Source organism: Rhinolophus ferrumequinum, chromosome 10, assembly GCF_004115265.2.
Source record: "Rhinolophus ferrumequinum isolate MPI-CBG mRhiFer1 chromosome 10, mRhiFer1_v1.p, whole genome shotgun sequence".
Lineage (NCBI taxonomy): Eukaryota > Metazoa > Chordata > Mammalia > Chiroptera > Rhinolophidae > Rhinolophus > Rhinolophus ferrumequinum.
Window position 1 is genome coordinate 51024978 of NC_046293.1, and position 14963 is coordinate 51039940.

Below are 14963 nucleotides of genomic sequence, written 5' to 3' on the forward strand. Positions count from 1 at the left end.
GAAACCATGAATCATTGCCTAACTACAGTGCCGGGGGGGTGGGTAGTGATGTGGGAGACAAGCCTGGAGAAACAGCCTGTGGGGTGTGGGAGTGCAGGTCTTGAATGGCACGCAGAGACACTGAGGCTGAATTTACTTGGGCGTTGATTCCCCTTAAGCATGTAAATCAATCTCTTGAAGTACTTGTTAAAACTGTAGATTCTCAGCACCTGCTTCCCCCCACACCCCCAGATATACTGATTTGTAGGTAGAGGTGGGAACTGGGAATCTACCTACCTTTTTAACCAACATACTAGGTGATTCTGTGACAGGTAATTGAGGGAACCATACTTTGAAAAATCAGTGTTTTATTTATTTATGACAACTTTGGACTGAAAGGGAAAAACTGAAGCCCACTATAAGGATTGCTCAAAGACTCTCGCAAAAAAGGGGGATCTGCATTAGAAGGCTGATGAAAGAGGCATTATTACTGTTGGGGTAGAATTAACCAAACTTGGTGATTAAACGTGGGAGGAGAGAAAGACTGAAGAGTGCAAGACAACTTCAAGTCTTCTCCTCCGGGAAACTAGGTGCCTGGTATGTAGGGACTATCCATCCACGTGGTCTACCAGGCAGCTGGAAATATGGATTTGGAGCTCCGAGATATATGCAAACGCACTAAACATCCTGGTTTGGTATTCCAAAGCAAATTCAAGACAAATTAAAGATAAAAAATAGAAGGAAATAGAAGTGAAGACTTAGTCCATCTCTGGATGGCAAGACTTTTAAAGATAAAAGCAACAAAAGAATTTGCAAAGAAAAAGAACTACGGATGAGTAATAACATACTACTCACAAAATTAAAAGGCAAATAACTAGTTAAACTTTGACCAAAGGAAAAAGAATTACTATTCTTAAAATGAAGAGCTTACACAAATCACAAAGAAAAACACTAAGAATAGTTTCTGTACAGAACAGTAAAAGTTGGTAAATAACTTGGCTTGTCATAACTTAAAGCTCTTGTCATGAAATGAGATTTGTTTTCCATCCACTAAAGATGATGAGGCTTTGTGGCATAGATCAGCAGGTCTCTTAGGATTTACTTTACCAAGTTGCCAGGTATCAATCTATGGGAGTGTCTAAAAACACCAATTTTTGCAACTTCTAGTTTCCTAATGGCACAAACACTTTAAATTGTCCCCAGGCTCCACTAAGCCTTGCTAACCCTGTGGAAATTGCCTTTACTGCATCCAGTCTTTCCTCAGGCTCTATACATCTAAAATGGGTGAAGAGTTAGGAATGGGACAGAAACAATTTCACAATGTGTAGAGAACAATGGCTCAAAAGTCATCCTTTCAGCACAGAGGTTGTATGGATTTGGGGATCAACAGCCCCGACCTCTCATTTTACAGGTGAGGCTGAGAGAGGATGAACGACTTTCCCAAGATAACCTAAGTAGTTGGTTTTCAACACTGCGTTGGGAATCCTGACTCTCATCTCAAGTCAACACCCTTCCCATTTGGCAGCGCTGCTTCATCATCCACAAACTCTGGCTTCTCATAACAATAGGCATTTAAAACACCACAATTTTAACTTCTTGTACACTTTCTACTTTGTTACTCCACTCATTCGATTTGGCCTAATAAAGACCACTCACAAATAAATGAAAGAACCCCAGAAAAAAAAAAAATAATTAAAATGTTAAGACCCAAATAAAAATGGGAATGGATTAACTAAATTGCAATTCACAGAAGAAGAAATTAAAATGGAAATGAATACATGAAAAGTGTTCACTCTCACTAGTAATTAAAGAAATACAAATTAAATCACTTTTGCTTATCAAATCAATAAAGATTTGGCAGCAGGATTAGTATTCTTAAATTTTCATGCCCTTTGACCTAGGAATTCAACTTCCAGGAATCTACCCTAAGGAAATAATGAGTGATTTGTACAAAGATTTTATACATAAATTTATTCTCAATTTTTTTCACTTAATGTTACAAAACACCCAAGTGCATAAATTATTTTTAAATGATTTTGATGCCACGAGAAATTATGACATAACGTAAAGTAAAAATAGCAGATACAAAACTATATCTACTATAATAGTATGAGCCCAATTAACTGTGTGTTCGTGTGTGTGTGTGTGTGTGTGTGTGTGTATCAAAGAAAAAGAGAAGATTGAAAGGAAATATCCCAAATGGTAGTTTTCTCTAGAACAGCTTATGGAATATTTTATCTTCTTTACAATTAATTTTTCCCCAGGCTTTCTATAATAAGTATATACACTTCTTTTTATCTAAATGTGTATGTATGTTTGTATAAATGGAAATAAAACAAGAATTGTAGATATATAATATGAAAAAAGTCTTTTAAAAAGATAAATTTGCAAGTCATTCACATGAAGGTGTTGAAGTCATGGAAATAGATCAAATTGCACCAGGAGAAAGCATAATGAGAATAAGATGCTGGACAGAGCCATGGCAAACCCCACATTCAAGGGGGCAAAAAGACTGTGAGTTAGTGAAGAAGCACGGGAGAAAGTCGTTCTATTAGAAGATGGAGAACCAGGTAGAGTCACGTCAAGAAAGCCAAATGACAGGAAGAACTGGAAAAGTTGTCCACTTGGTCAAATGTTGCCAAGTGGTAGGAGGAGGGCAGTGGCAGGGCCATCAGAGGGAAATCACTGGATACTATGCATGGACAGACAGATTTCCTCTAATGCTGGAGGAAGCCAAATCTGAGCACATGTTGCCTGTTTAGTAAAACTGACTATGAGGAAAAGAAGTCCTGGGCCATTTGCTTGAATTTCAGTTTATGGAAGAAAAAAAAAAGATTGTGGAAATCTAAAACCAAGTAAAAGCATATCAGGATTACTGATCTATGGGTAATGAAACAAAAATTGGCAATACTTTGGAGTGCAAGAAAAAACATGTTTGAGGGACTGTAAGGTTTTCCAAATAGTAAGCTCTCTTATAGGATAAATAAGGGTGAAAAAATTAGCTTCACATTTGTTATCAGAAGTAAAAAAAAAAAAAGATGCATCTTTTTTTTTCTAAATATGAAAGTTCTTAATTTCAGAGTAGCATTGTTAAGAAATCCCTTGAAAGAAAACAAAAAGAATGTAAATTTCCATGGTATCATGTTAACTTCTTATGACTGTACATGTGAAGACTCTAGAAACGTTTTCAAGTATAAAGAAATCATTTGACATGCTGAATAATGAATTGCTTGTTGGGTCAAACTTTGTCCTTTTAATGAAAAGAGGTTTGCATTAGCACAATAATTTGACTGAGTCTCAAGGACTTTGCATCCAGCCACAGAATAAACATATCAGTATGGTCCAACCAAGAGTACCATTTACCATAGATCTCAATTCCACAATCATTAAGTAGAAACTACTCATTTTACAACCACTCATTGTTACTAAAGAACCTTGAGAGTCTGTGTTAAGTAATTTAACATCACCTGGAGATTACTGTACACAATTCAAAATAAAGTACTTTAACTTCCTATCAAAAAACATACAGTAAAAGACCACAGCAACCTTAAAAAAACAACCAAGTCTTTTCTTACGGAAATTCCTGACTTAAGAACCAAGTTACACATTTTTCTATCTGCAGAAAGAGTACATACAATACCAATCTAAATGAAAGTCGTCTATTTCTGAGTGTATGGAATTAAGAATGTCTGAAAACTAGTTTTGCTGTCTACATAAATAATTGCCAATTCTCCCTATTTCTAGTTAGGTGGCCTTTTACAGCAAACATGTCTATTGATTTCCCACCCTCTCAACATTCTTTTTTGTCTGTGTATCTTTGAAGAACTTTTTTTTTTGTCTTTGAAGAACTGTTGTACTTGAAAACATCATAAGAAAACAACATAATCACTGTAGGTACCCAAATTACATGCACATATACCTACTGCCTTTCCAAAAATTCCTGGCAGAGACCACTTTCCTAGAGTGTAAACAGAAAGAAAGGAAGTAAGCAACGTCAAAAAACGTGTTCAATAAGTACCATAGCTCAAATTACCAAACGAAACAACCATCATCTGTATTAACTCACAATCTCTATTTAAAAAATGAAAAACATAATCATATAGAACAGACCATGTCATGTTCATCCTGTGTATACTAGACCACTGGTACACAGTAGGCAATAAATAAAAGCCTGCAGTTGTATGAAAAGCACTCAAGACTACTCTAGACTTCAGATCATCAAAACTCTACAAAGAATCTTCACTTTTCATCTTCCTCCACCGATTTACCCACCCTGTCCCTGCCTCCAAAGAAAAAAAAGAAAGAAAAAGATATTTTGAGGGCACTTTAGCAAGACAAAGTTACCAAGATGTGCTGCTAATAGAATTGTTTTTACTTCTGAAGTTTTCGCTTCTTAGAATTATTAGAAGGTTGACACTTGGCCCACCTTTAACCAGAGTCTGGAACAAAGTTTGAAGGAACCAAGTTAAACAACGTTACACGGTGGAGCAATTTTTACAAAATGGCACTCCTCTGCTAATGTTGCCAATACACTGTTCTCTTCCCAGTAGCTCTACAGGTCAGGGGCTACCTGGTAACAGCACTTCTAGGCCCAATACAGAACAGTGAACACAGCTTTACCAATTACTTACTGAACTGCCACAGAATTAACAACAGGGCCTAATCCCATCTTCAAAAGGCCATAGCATCGACAGAACACAAGGTAAGAAATACGAATGATACAAATATTAGGTTGGTGCAAAAGTAATAGTGGTTTAAAAGGTTAAAAATAATTGCAAAAACCGCAATTACCTTTGCACTAACCTAATACATGAACCAAAGAGAACACTATGAGTCAGAGGTTTTTGCTATTGTTGTCGTTTACTTTGTTTTCAGGAAAACTGGAAGAGGTCATTAAAAAAAACAATCTTCTGTGCTCCGACAGCACTCTGGGCTGATCAGTACTACTTCACTGACCCCACTTATATTGTCAATTATATCTATTGATTTGCCTAATCCATTTGACTTTAAGCTCTTTTAAGCAGGAACGGTTGGAACTTTGAGTCCACAGTAGGACTGACAAAATGAGAGGCACTCAGTAAATGTTTTGTCCAAAAAATGAAATAAATTCCTAAAGTAATTACCTACTACCATGCTATATATTTTTCTATTGATGAAAAACAAGGAAATATATATGCATGCACACTTTTTTTTAAATTAAACCTTCTCTCCTGATAACTCTGTAATTTCTTGAAGGTCTACTTAAAACATGATCAGCCTCCATCCAGGCTATAACTTCACAAGAACTTAGAAATGTTTGTTAAGGGTCATCTTCTTTTGTGTCTACATCAGACCTCAGAAGAAAGTGTTATTTCACAGTTCCTATAACATTTATCATTTCTGAATAGTATTAGTATCTATGCAGATAAAAAAGTATTCCATTTAACCACTGAAATCAAGAGCAAAAGAAAGAATACCTCATGCAAAAGAGACCTCTCTTCTAAAGGGGTATTGTCTTAAACGCTGATAACTCCCTAAATATCTTGACTAACTTAAAAAGTCAAGTTGATAGAACCATCTGGATAAGGCAGGCTTTTGAAAGCTGGAATTAGGTGAAAGACAATAGTAGTTCAAATATCTCTCACCAAGATCACTAAACTCGTTGTTGTAAGCACCAGTAAGAGGGCAGGACGGGCACCAGATGGTTCCCTCCTAGCACCTACAACTTCAAGCTTAGTAGGTGTAGCCAGGGGTGTACGGTTACCTTATATTAACACCTACGTATGTTGGTGACAGGTGCCAGCGATATATACACGATAGCGATTCCGGGATGACACATCCTGCTGCAAGGACTGCTATATTCTCAACATACCTCAAAAGGATTATAAGTGTCTTAAAACGGAGTTCAATTGGCAGAATGGAAGGGGAGAAAAATCAAAGAGGGAAGGCTGAAAATGAAGGAAAAGAGCAGTTGAATATCATAATACCATTTCCCTGGTAGATTATTTTGAATTTTAATAAACTGCCATTCCTCCACCACACCAAAAAAAAGTATATAGTTAGAAAGGAGTATTCCCGATTTAAGAGAAGGCAGTTCCTGCCTTCAGGCAGCAAAGGCTCAGCCCCACATAATTACTTCCAACCCTACAACAGACCCAGAAGTGAGGAATGAGCAGAGGATCAGCAGTTCCTCCATTCCCTCTTTCGAGGGGAAGGGGTTCACGCTCCTTGTGCTGCCCCCGCCCCAGAAGTCGCGGGAGAAAGAGGGTGTGGAGGGAAGCCGAGATCTCCGCGCACTCTTCGATTGTGGAGGATATGGAGAGAGAAGGGCCTTACCTGACTAAAAGCAGTCTTTTCAATGCGCGGCTACCAGCCCTGCCACCGGTCCCAGGTGCTCTGCCTCGCGCACCTGTCGGGACCTAGCTACAGCACCTACAGCTCCGGCGGCCCCGCCCCGCTCAGGCTCAGAGCCCCGCCCTGTACCCCGCCCACCGCCGCGGGGGCGCGCACGCCAGCCCGCCTCCCGTGCGGCCTCCGGGCGACCGTGCGCGCCGCCGGCTGCGTGCCCTGCCCTCGCGGGTGCTCGCGTTGCTTCGCGGCAAGCGGCCTCGGCGGTGTGAGGGGCGTGGCTGCGCTTCCCAGGGCCGCTTCAAACTCTCCACGCTGCCCATTGAAGAATGCACGCATCTTAACTGCCCTAGGTTTGTGCTGCTATACTTTAGCCTTAAGTCTCTGACTGACCGCAGTGTGACTCAGGCGCGACTGGGCGGTTTGTCCTAGGCTCCACTGTAGGCCAGTCCCCTACCAGGTTGCTGGTGCTTTCGGGGTAAGTTCTGTGCAAGGAGAGTGTTCTAGAGGAGGCCGTGTTGTGTAGTAGAAAGAGCTATACATTAATCTTGGCTCGACTGCTTGACGTTTATCAAGTCTTTTCACCTCACGAGAGTTTCTTCACATAAATGAAGGGGGTGGACAATGGCAAATGTCCAAGTTACAGCAGCTGTAACCGTTGTTATGCCTACACTTAGAACAGGAGCTCTGCCGAAAGGTTTAGAGGACTTGAAGAGACCTAGCACTTGGTCATCCTGCCCCCCAAATTCCCTGCTGCTGCATGAGTGCCCTTTGATAGTGTCCTTTCCTTTTCCTGCACCCCAAGTGTAGTAAGGTTTCACACCACAAGTTCAAGTCGTTGTCCTTAAATCTAGTTGTGGAGGGCGCAGCTCACTGGCCCAGGTGGGAATCCAACCGGCAACCCTGTTATTCAGAGCCGGCGATCTAACCAACGGAGGCATCCGGCTGCCCCAAGGTAATTTTTAAAGAAAAATTTCCAACAGCAGGTGATGGATAGACCACTCAGTTGTTGCCTTCTTCCTTCAAATATCCAGCCTAGACTGATTTCTGGATAGGCATCAAGATTCTAGCAAAAGTGGCAGACAGCGTGGGAATGTGAAAGAGTATGCAACATCAGTATAGGATAGTACTCCCGAAAATGCATTCCCTGCATGTGGAGTTCCCTCAACGTATGACCCCTCCACAATTTAAAAAAAAAAAAAAAGCCAATAAAGGACCTTATTCATAAGAAGCCTAACCTGGGTCAGAGTTTTGGACTTAGATTTGAATCTTGACTGAGTCACTTACCAACTAGGCAACTTGCTCTCCCAAAGACCTGCTTGTGCCCTTTTGAAAATAGAGCTAGTAGTACACCGCCGTTGGCATTTACCAGTTTACAAGGCTGATTGCTAAGTTTTTCGGGGATTTTATGAGCCAGTTGCTAAGCATAACCACTGTTAAAAATCAAATTATATAAATTTACAGTTAAATATGTTAAAAACAGGTAGTAAATACTCAAAACTCATCACTTCTTTTTTTACTTCATTTTACTAATAGCTCTATTCTTGAGGTTGTCTGTTGTAGCTGTATGATGGAAATACTATATAATGTATGCATCTCTCCCAACTGTTCAGAGATGTCCACATTTGTAGCATGAAATTGGCTGCAATAGGAATATTTATACCATGGAAATTGGAAAATGCTACAAATCAGGGTTTGGTTTATTGTTTTCTAGACCAAGTATCTGCAACTTCTGTAAAAGGCCATATAGTAAATATTTTAGGCTTTGCAATTTTATATATATATATATATATATATATATATATATATATATATATATTCATTGTCACAACTACTCAACTCTTACATTGAAAATGGCCATGGCCATGTTCCAATAAAGTTTTATTGACAAAAACAGGCAGTAGGTTTGTGGAGAAAATGTTGATAATGCAGAATTAAATTTAAAGGTGTGTCACATCTGAGGTCTTAACATTGTGAGTAGCACAAAAGTTGAGGAAATATTCTTCCAGTATCAAAAAACTATTATCCAATTCAGGAAAGAAGTCACTCATGTCATTGACAGAGGAATGAAGTTTCAATATTATCTCCACTGTTTCACTTTTGCCTTACTTGTTAACTTAAAAATATGAACCAACATCCGTGTCTGAACTATACTTCTTTGGCAGATGGGAGCATCTTTTTTGCTGAATCAAATCATAAGCATTTATTCATAGTCTTATTTTATGAAATATTATTGGGAAAAGAATCAAAACTGATAGTAGATTTTCAAGAAATAGCAAGTCACACTGCAGTTATATAGGTAAAGACCAAAAAGCAAGATAAATATTTTAATTTAAAGTTTATGCCATTTCTAAAATCATATTGTAATCATTAACAAATTTTATGTTAATCCCAAGTAGTAGTATTGTGAATTTTACTAACATAAAATTGCTTTTCAGATTCTGATCCCTAAAATGTCAAGTAAGAGAGTGATTTAAGTTTTTAAATCTGAAGAAGTTTAAAATAGACACAGAAAATAATGATAGGAGTGAAAACTGTGGGATACTTAAGCTAATGGAAACAAATTTCAAAATCATTGAATGACCAATCATTGAAGAAAAATGATCATGTTCTTCAAAGAGAAATAGATGACCTTGTGCTTCCAGCTTGTTGGAATGAAAAACAAGTGTTACTATTTTCAGAACAGTACAAATGGCTTGAAATAAAAGAATGTAAATTAGGATGTAAGGATTGTTTGATAGTTCAGCATTTAGAAGTGACAGCAGAAAAGCATGTCCAAGGGTCCAAGAAATGGAGGGCATATTTAGTAACCCTAAATAAGTACTAATAAAACTACTAGGCAAACTTCTGGGGAAAAAAAATTTAGAGAACATCTTTTTAGACTTTACTAAAATTAAAGATTTGTTAAAAGAATCAACTAATGACTCAATTTCCAATTAAGTATATAAATTAAATAATAAAGATGTTGATACTATCAGAAATTTTTAATACTCTATAGTTGAGTAAAACATAATGGATCTTTCATAGTGAGAGGCGCAATAGAATTAAAAGAGAAAACTGGAGTAGAATAGGTAGTTGTTTACATAGATGATACAATGCAACAAAAACAGCAGAACATATTGTAAAAGAAATTACATGAAGATATTTAGGAATATCATAGAAGGGGCCAGCCCGGTGACTCAGGTGGTTAGAGCTCCATGCTCCTAACGCCAAAGGCTGCCGGTTCGATTCCCACTTGGGCCAGTGGGCTCTCAACCACAAGGTTGCCAGTTCAATTCCTCGACTCCCGCAAGGGATGGTGGGCTGCGCCTCCTGCAACCAGCAACGGCAACTGGACCTGGAGCTGAGCTGCACCCTCCAAAACTAAGATTGAAGGACAACAACTTGACTTGGAAAAAAATCACCGTTCCCCTTCAAAAAAAAAAAAAAAGAATATCATAGAAGAGCATACCAGATATGTACTATGATTGATTAAACTTCTATACTTTAAAGAAAAGCACCTACTGATTTATCTTCTGTACACAGTTGAATCAATTTCTGTACTGGTAATGATATTTTTTACTTTAAAAGAATTGGTGTCAACCGTAGTAGAGTGTATTTCTAATACATTATGGTCTACTTTAAATGATCACGGCATTGATAATGAATATTTGAAATCCAACTTAATTGCATTTTTGTTCTAATGGTGTTTGTATACTAGTGAGAAGGAAGTCTAAAGTAGCTACAAATTTGTTAGAAAATTTTCCTGAAGTCATCATTTGGTACTGGTTAAGTCATTGATTCCAATTTCATTATCTGAAATAAAACAAGTCAATTGTTTAAAAGTATTCTAGATAAAATTTATTCTATCCTTCACGTTTATCAAGTCCTTTCACCTCACGAGAGTTTCCTCACATAGATGAAGGGGTTGGACAAGGACTTTATCTAGATAAAGTTTATTCTATTTATCACCAACCCAATAAAAATAAAATTGAGTTCGAAACTGTAACTAATGAACTTGAAACTGAAATTACTACAACTGGTCAAGTACTAGGGTTGAGATGGGTGGCATGTAATTTACAAACTGCCACTGCTGTATGTCAGGCATATCCTTCATTATATATACATTTATCATTCTTTTTATTAGGTAAAAGAGATAAGCTAACATTAATTTCTTCCAAGACTTTGCTTTAATGATTGACATTCTTAAAGAATTTTTATTATTTTCAATTGCATTGCAGTCAAAATTAACTAACATATCAAAAATAAAAAAATTTAAGGGTACCATAAAAGCTTTGGAAAATTTAAAATGGTTTTATTAATTGGATTATTTGTCTTATTATTGAGTTGTATAAAATTATTCATATTTTCTTGATATAAATCTTTTATCAGATACGTGCTTTGAAAATATTTTTCTCCCAGGTCTGTAGCTTGTTTTTTAATTTTTCTTAATAGTATCTTTGAAAAAGCAGAAGTTTTAAGTTTTGAAGAAGTATAGTTTATAAATTTTTTTCTTTTATGTCTTGTACTTTTTGCATTCTATCTAACAAAATCTTTGTCTAACCCAAGGTCACAAAAATTTTTGCCTGTGTTTTATAGTTTCAGAAGTTTTATAGTTTTAGCTCTCACCTATAGGTCTGTGATACATTTCAAATTAACTTTTTGGTATATGGTGTGAAGTAAAGGTCCAGGTTTTTCCATATGGGTATTCAGTTGTTCCAGCACCGTTTTTTGAGAAGACTCTTTCTCCCGTTGAATTACTTTGGCTCCTTTGTTGAAAATTAAATGAATATACGTATTTGTGTTGGTCTATTTTTGGACATTCTATTCTGTTCCATTTAACTACATGTCTGCGATAATCTTTTAATAACAAATAATTTATTTTACTTAGGTGAAAAGTATTCTGTAGTTATTCTTGGATATTTTTAATTCTATACATGTGAACAATTTGCATTCTTCCCAAACATCTATTTGAGATTCATGTATAGTTTTAACTATACATTTCAAGGTGTTTTGAAATGTATAGTTAATTCATTCAACTGGAAATATTTATGTGTATTAAAGGTATTTTCCCATAAATAGTTCCTAAGTATTAACAGTAAAGTTATTGTTGTAGGGAATATACATTTTTTTATGTATAAGAAGTAATTAGGCATACTTTGCTTATAGCTTCATTTTCTAAGAATGTAGAAAAGGAAATAAAACAAACTCTTGTCACATGGAAATCTTTAAATAACCAAAACTATGTTCTATTAAGGAAGAATGAAAAAATATTGAACAATTCAAAGGATAAAGCAGAATAAATTCTGTTCTTTGGGAATAACAGTCTCATAAATACCACAAATCAAGGAAGGGGATTTCCTGACTTCTGCTTCCAAGCAATTCCAATAAATGAAGGAGGAAGTGATTTTCCTTTTTAAACAACTTATTGTTGGCAGGATTAGTGTACTTCCTTTCAATCTTAGGGTTTTAAACACATGTACACTAATATTCCTTAACTTAGTAAACTTTTGGGGTTTTTGTCAGGTTCTTAGTTTGCAGAATGTTAAAATTGTTTCAGTGAAAAGTCACTCTTTTGTGGAAATGTTACAGAGCCAGGGAGATGATATATTACCCAGAGGGAGGGAAACACCCAGGCATAACACTTGAGTGGGAGGGATCCCATGCTCTGGTGGAAAGGCAAAGGCTTTGGAGTCGAATGCATTTATATTTCATCTCTGGCTTTTAAATATGAGTGAGGGAGCAAGTTTCTTAGCTTCTCTAAGTCTCAGCTTCTTCCTTGGCAATAATACTTAGGTGACAGTGTTGTGATGAGGATTAAATTAAATGACACCTAGCACTCTGCTTAGCATAGAGTACACGTTCAGTAAATATTAGATGCTTTTCCCACTTCTCCCAGTGGTTCCTCACATGGGTTGAGAAGTTTTCTAGAGGTAAATTGCATACCCCACAGCGAAGCTGATCTATCGGTTCTTCCTCACTCTTTTAGTCAGAGAATGATAGAAATTTGAAAAGTGCTAGAGAACAGGAGAACATCTGAGCTCGGGGATCAGACTCTAGGATAAGAAACTAGTTCAACAGGAAGTGTGCACTGTCAGCCCCTTAAGGATCATATGCTCAAGGTGTCCAATCCCATCTCACATGTTTAATACCTCAAATGTCACTTGATGGTAGAACACTCTCTAGGGAACTCTGTGAGAACAGTACCCAGCTGTAGTGGAAGGCTGACCTGAGAGCACCTTTTAGTCTTTCTCTAGCCTTCTTTGTCCTCATGTAATTTAATTATGTCCTCTCTTGCTGCAGCTTTTAAATTCAAAGACACTTATTATTAGTGTCTGTCACCTTAAATTACCAGATTCTGGCCCTCTTCATCTCCTCCCACCTTCATCCTGTGAAAGAGACAGTGGTACTGCTAATTTAAGTTGGTTCTGGTTTCTCCTCGGCTGCTCCCCCAACACACCTACGCTTTCACAATTAATTTTATTCCTATAGGTGGGGAAAACTTTTCAAAATGCCCTGGCTATTTATTGGGAAGATCTCCATATCCCTACGGGTAAAGAAGAGATTATCAGTTATGTTTTTAAATATCTTAATGTGCTTTTGGGATACTGCAGAAAAATTGTCAATTTTTATTTTGAGAATATCTGCCAAAACACAAAATGCTCTCAGTCAGTTAGACTGATCATACTAACTTGTTGTTATGTTTGCATTACTATTCCCATTTTATTGAAGAACAAAATGAAGATGAGACTTTCTGTATACTGTTTATGCACTGCATTAGGTCCCGAGAATATAAAAAGTACAAGATTTGCACCTTACATGATTCTTAAGTCAAAGGGAAGGCAAGCGAGGATTAGAATTCAAAGTCCCTAATTCTATTTTTTTTTTAAGATTTTTTTTTTTATTGGGGAAGGGGTACAGGACTTTATTGGGGAACAGTGTGTACTTCCAGGACTTTGTTCCAAGTCAAGTTGTTGTCCTTTCAGTCTTAGTTGTGGAGCGTGCCGTTCAGCTTCAAGTTGTTGTCCTTTCAGTCTTACTTGTGGAGGGTGCAGCTCAGCTCCAGGTCCAGTTGCCATTGCTAGTTGCAGGAGGTGCAGCCCACCATCCCTTGCGGGAGTCGAGGGATTGAACTGGCAACCCTGTGGTTGAGAGCCCACACTCCAACCAACTGAGCCATCGGGGAGGCAGCTCAGCTCAAGGTGCCGTGTTCAATTTTAGTTGCGGGGGCAGAGCCCACCGTCCCTTGCGGGACTCGAGGAATTGAACTGGCAACCTTGTGGTTGAGAACCCACTGGCCCATGTGGGAATCAAACCGGCAGCCTTCGGAGTTAGGAGCATGGAGCTCTAACCGCCTGAGCCACCAGGCCGGCCCCCTAATTCTATTTTTTTGCATGTTAATAAAAATGCTATTATATAGTGCATTGGATCTATCTCAGGCATAAAAATACACAGAACTCTTTCTCTGATTCTGTGTCTATAACACATATATTCATATGTACGTATGTATATTTAACTTAAATTAACACCTATGAAATATTTATTGATTGATTTCCAAAGCTTATTCTTTATTCTGCTCCTTTTCTTGATGCTTAAATGTGAGCCTGCTTTAAAGTACAAATACACTTTTTTTTTACACTTTCTATTAGAGTATCACTTAGATGCAGCACCAGAAAAACACTATCATTAACCCTTTACTGGAAAGAATTCTAGTAGGAAGAAATAATTAAATGTCTGTATTGTTTAAGCCATTGTTACATGGATATTCTGGTACAGACATACCTCATTTTATTGGCTTTGCTTTATTGCACTTCACAGATATTGTGGTTTTTACAAATTGAAGGCAAGACCCTTCACCAGGCAACAGATTACAACTTGCTTTGCTGCGATACGCACTTGATTTTGATACTTGCTTTATTTTGGTGGTCTGCGATGGAACCCACAATATATCCAAGGGATGCCTGTGTTTGCTACTGAAAGCGCCATTAAATAAATTTGGTCTGCAGTTAAAGCACCTGACCTAGATGGCTTTATTTCGGTGTTCTTCCAGATTTTCAAAGACTAGATCACTTAAATCTTAACTTTTCCAGAACATGGGAAAAGTGGAAGTATTCCTCAACTCTTTCCATAAGACTGTGAAAGCCTTGATACCAAAACCAGACAGGAAGAAAAAGAAAATTAAAGGCCAATCTCATTATCATAGACACAGATTCTAAATAAATTGTTAGTAAACTGAATCTAGCAGTGTATTAAATAGATAATATGCATGCTCTAGTTGGGTTTATTCCAGGAATGCAAGGGTGGTTTGACATTCAAAACAAAACAATACAAACATCAGTGTAAATTACCATATTAACAGATCAGAGGGGGAAAAGATATAATCATCTCAATAGAGGTAGAACAAGCATTTGAATTCGGTATCCATCCATGATAAACACTTAGCAAACTAAAAAGAAAAGTTTCCTAATTTGTTAAAGGAAATCTACAAAAAGCTTAAAGTGAATATCATTTCCAACATTAAAAGTTTAGACGGCTTCTCTCCAAAACCAGGAACAAGATAAGAATATCTAGTATTATCACTTCTAATCAGCATTTTACAGGAAGTTCTAGACAGGGCAGTAAGTCAAGGAAAAGAAAGAGATATAAGAACTTAAAAGGAAGAAACATTGACAGGTAAT

At 37.3% G+C, this 14963-nt stretch overlaps 1 protein-coding gene across 1 annotated transcript in view; it reads right to left on the reverse strand.

Annotated features, from left to right (window-relative positions):
- Positions 1-6426, reverse strand: part of LIMA1 (LIM domain and actin binding 1) — an 80113-nt gene extending 73687 nt beyond the window's left edge. Inside the window, exon 1 of the mRNA XM_033116772.1 lies at positions 6295-6426. The gene's annotated coding sequence lies outside the window, so the exon portion shown is untranslated. The remainder of the gene's footprint in view (positions 1-6294) is intronic.
- Between the last annotated feature and the right edge of the window lie 8537 nt (positions 6427-14963).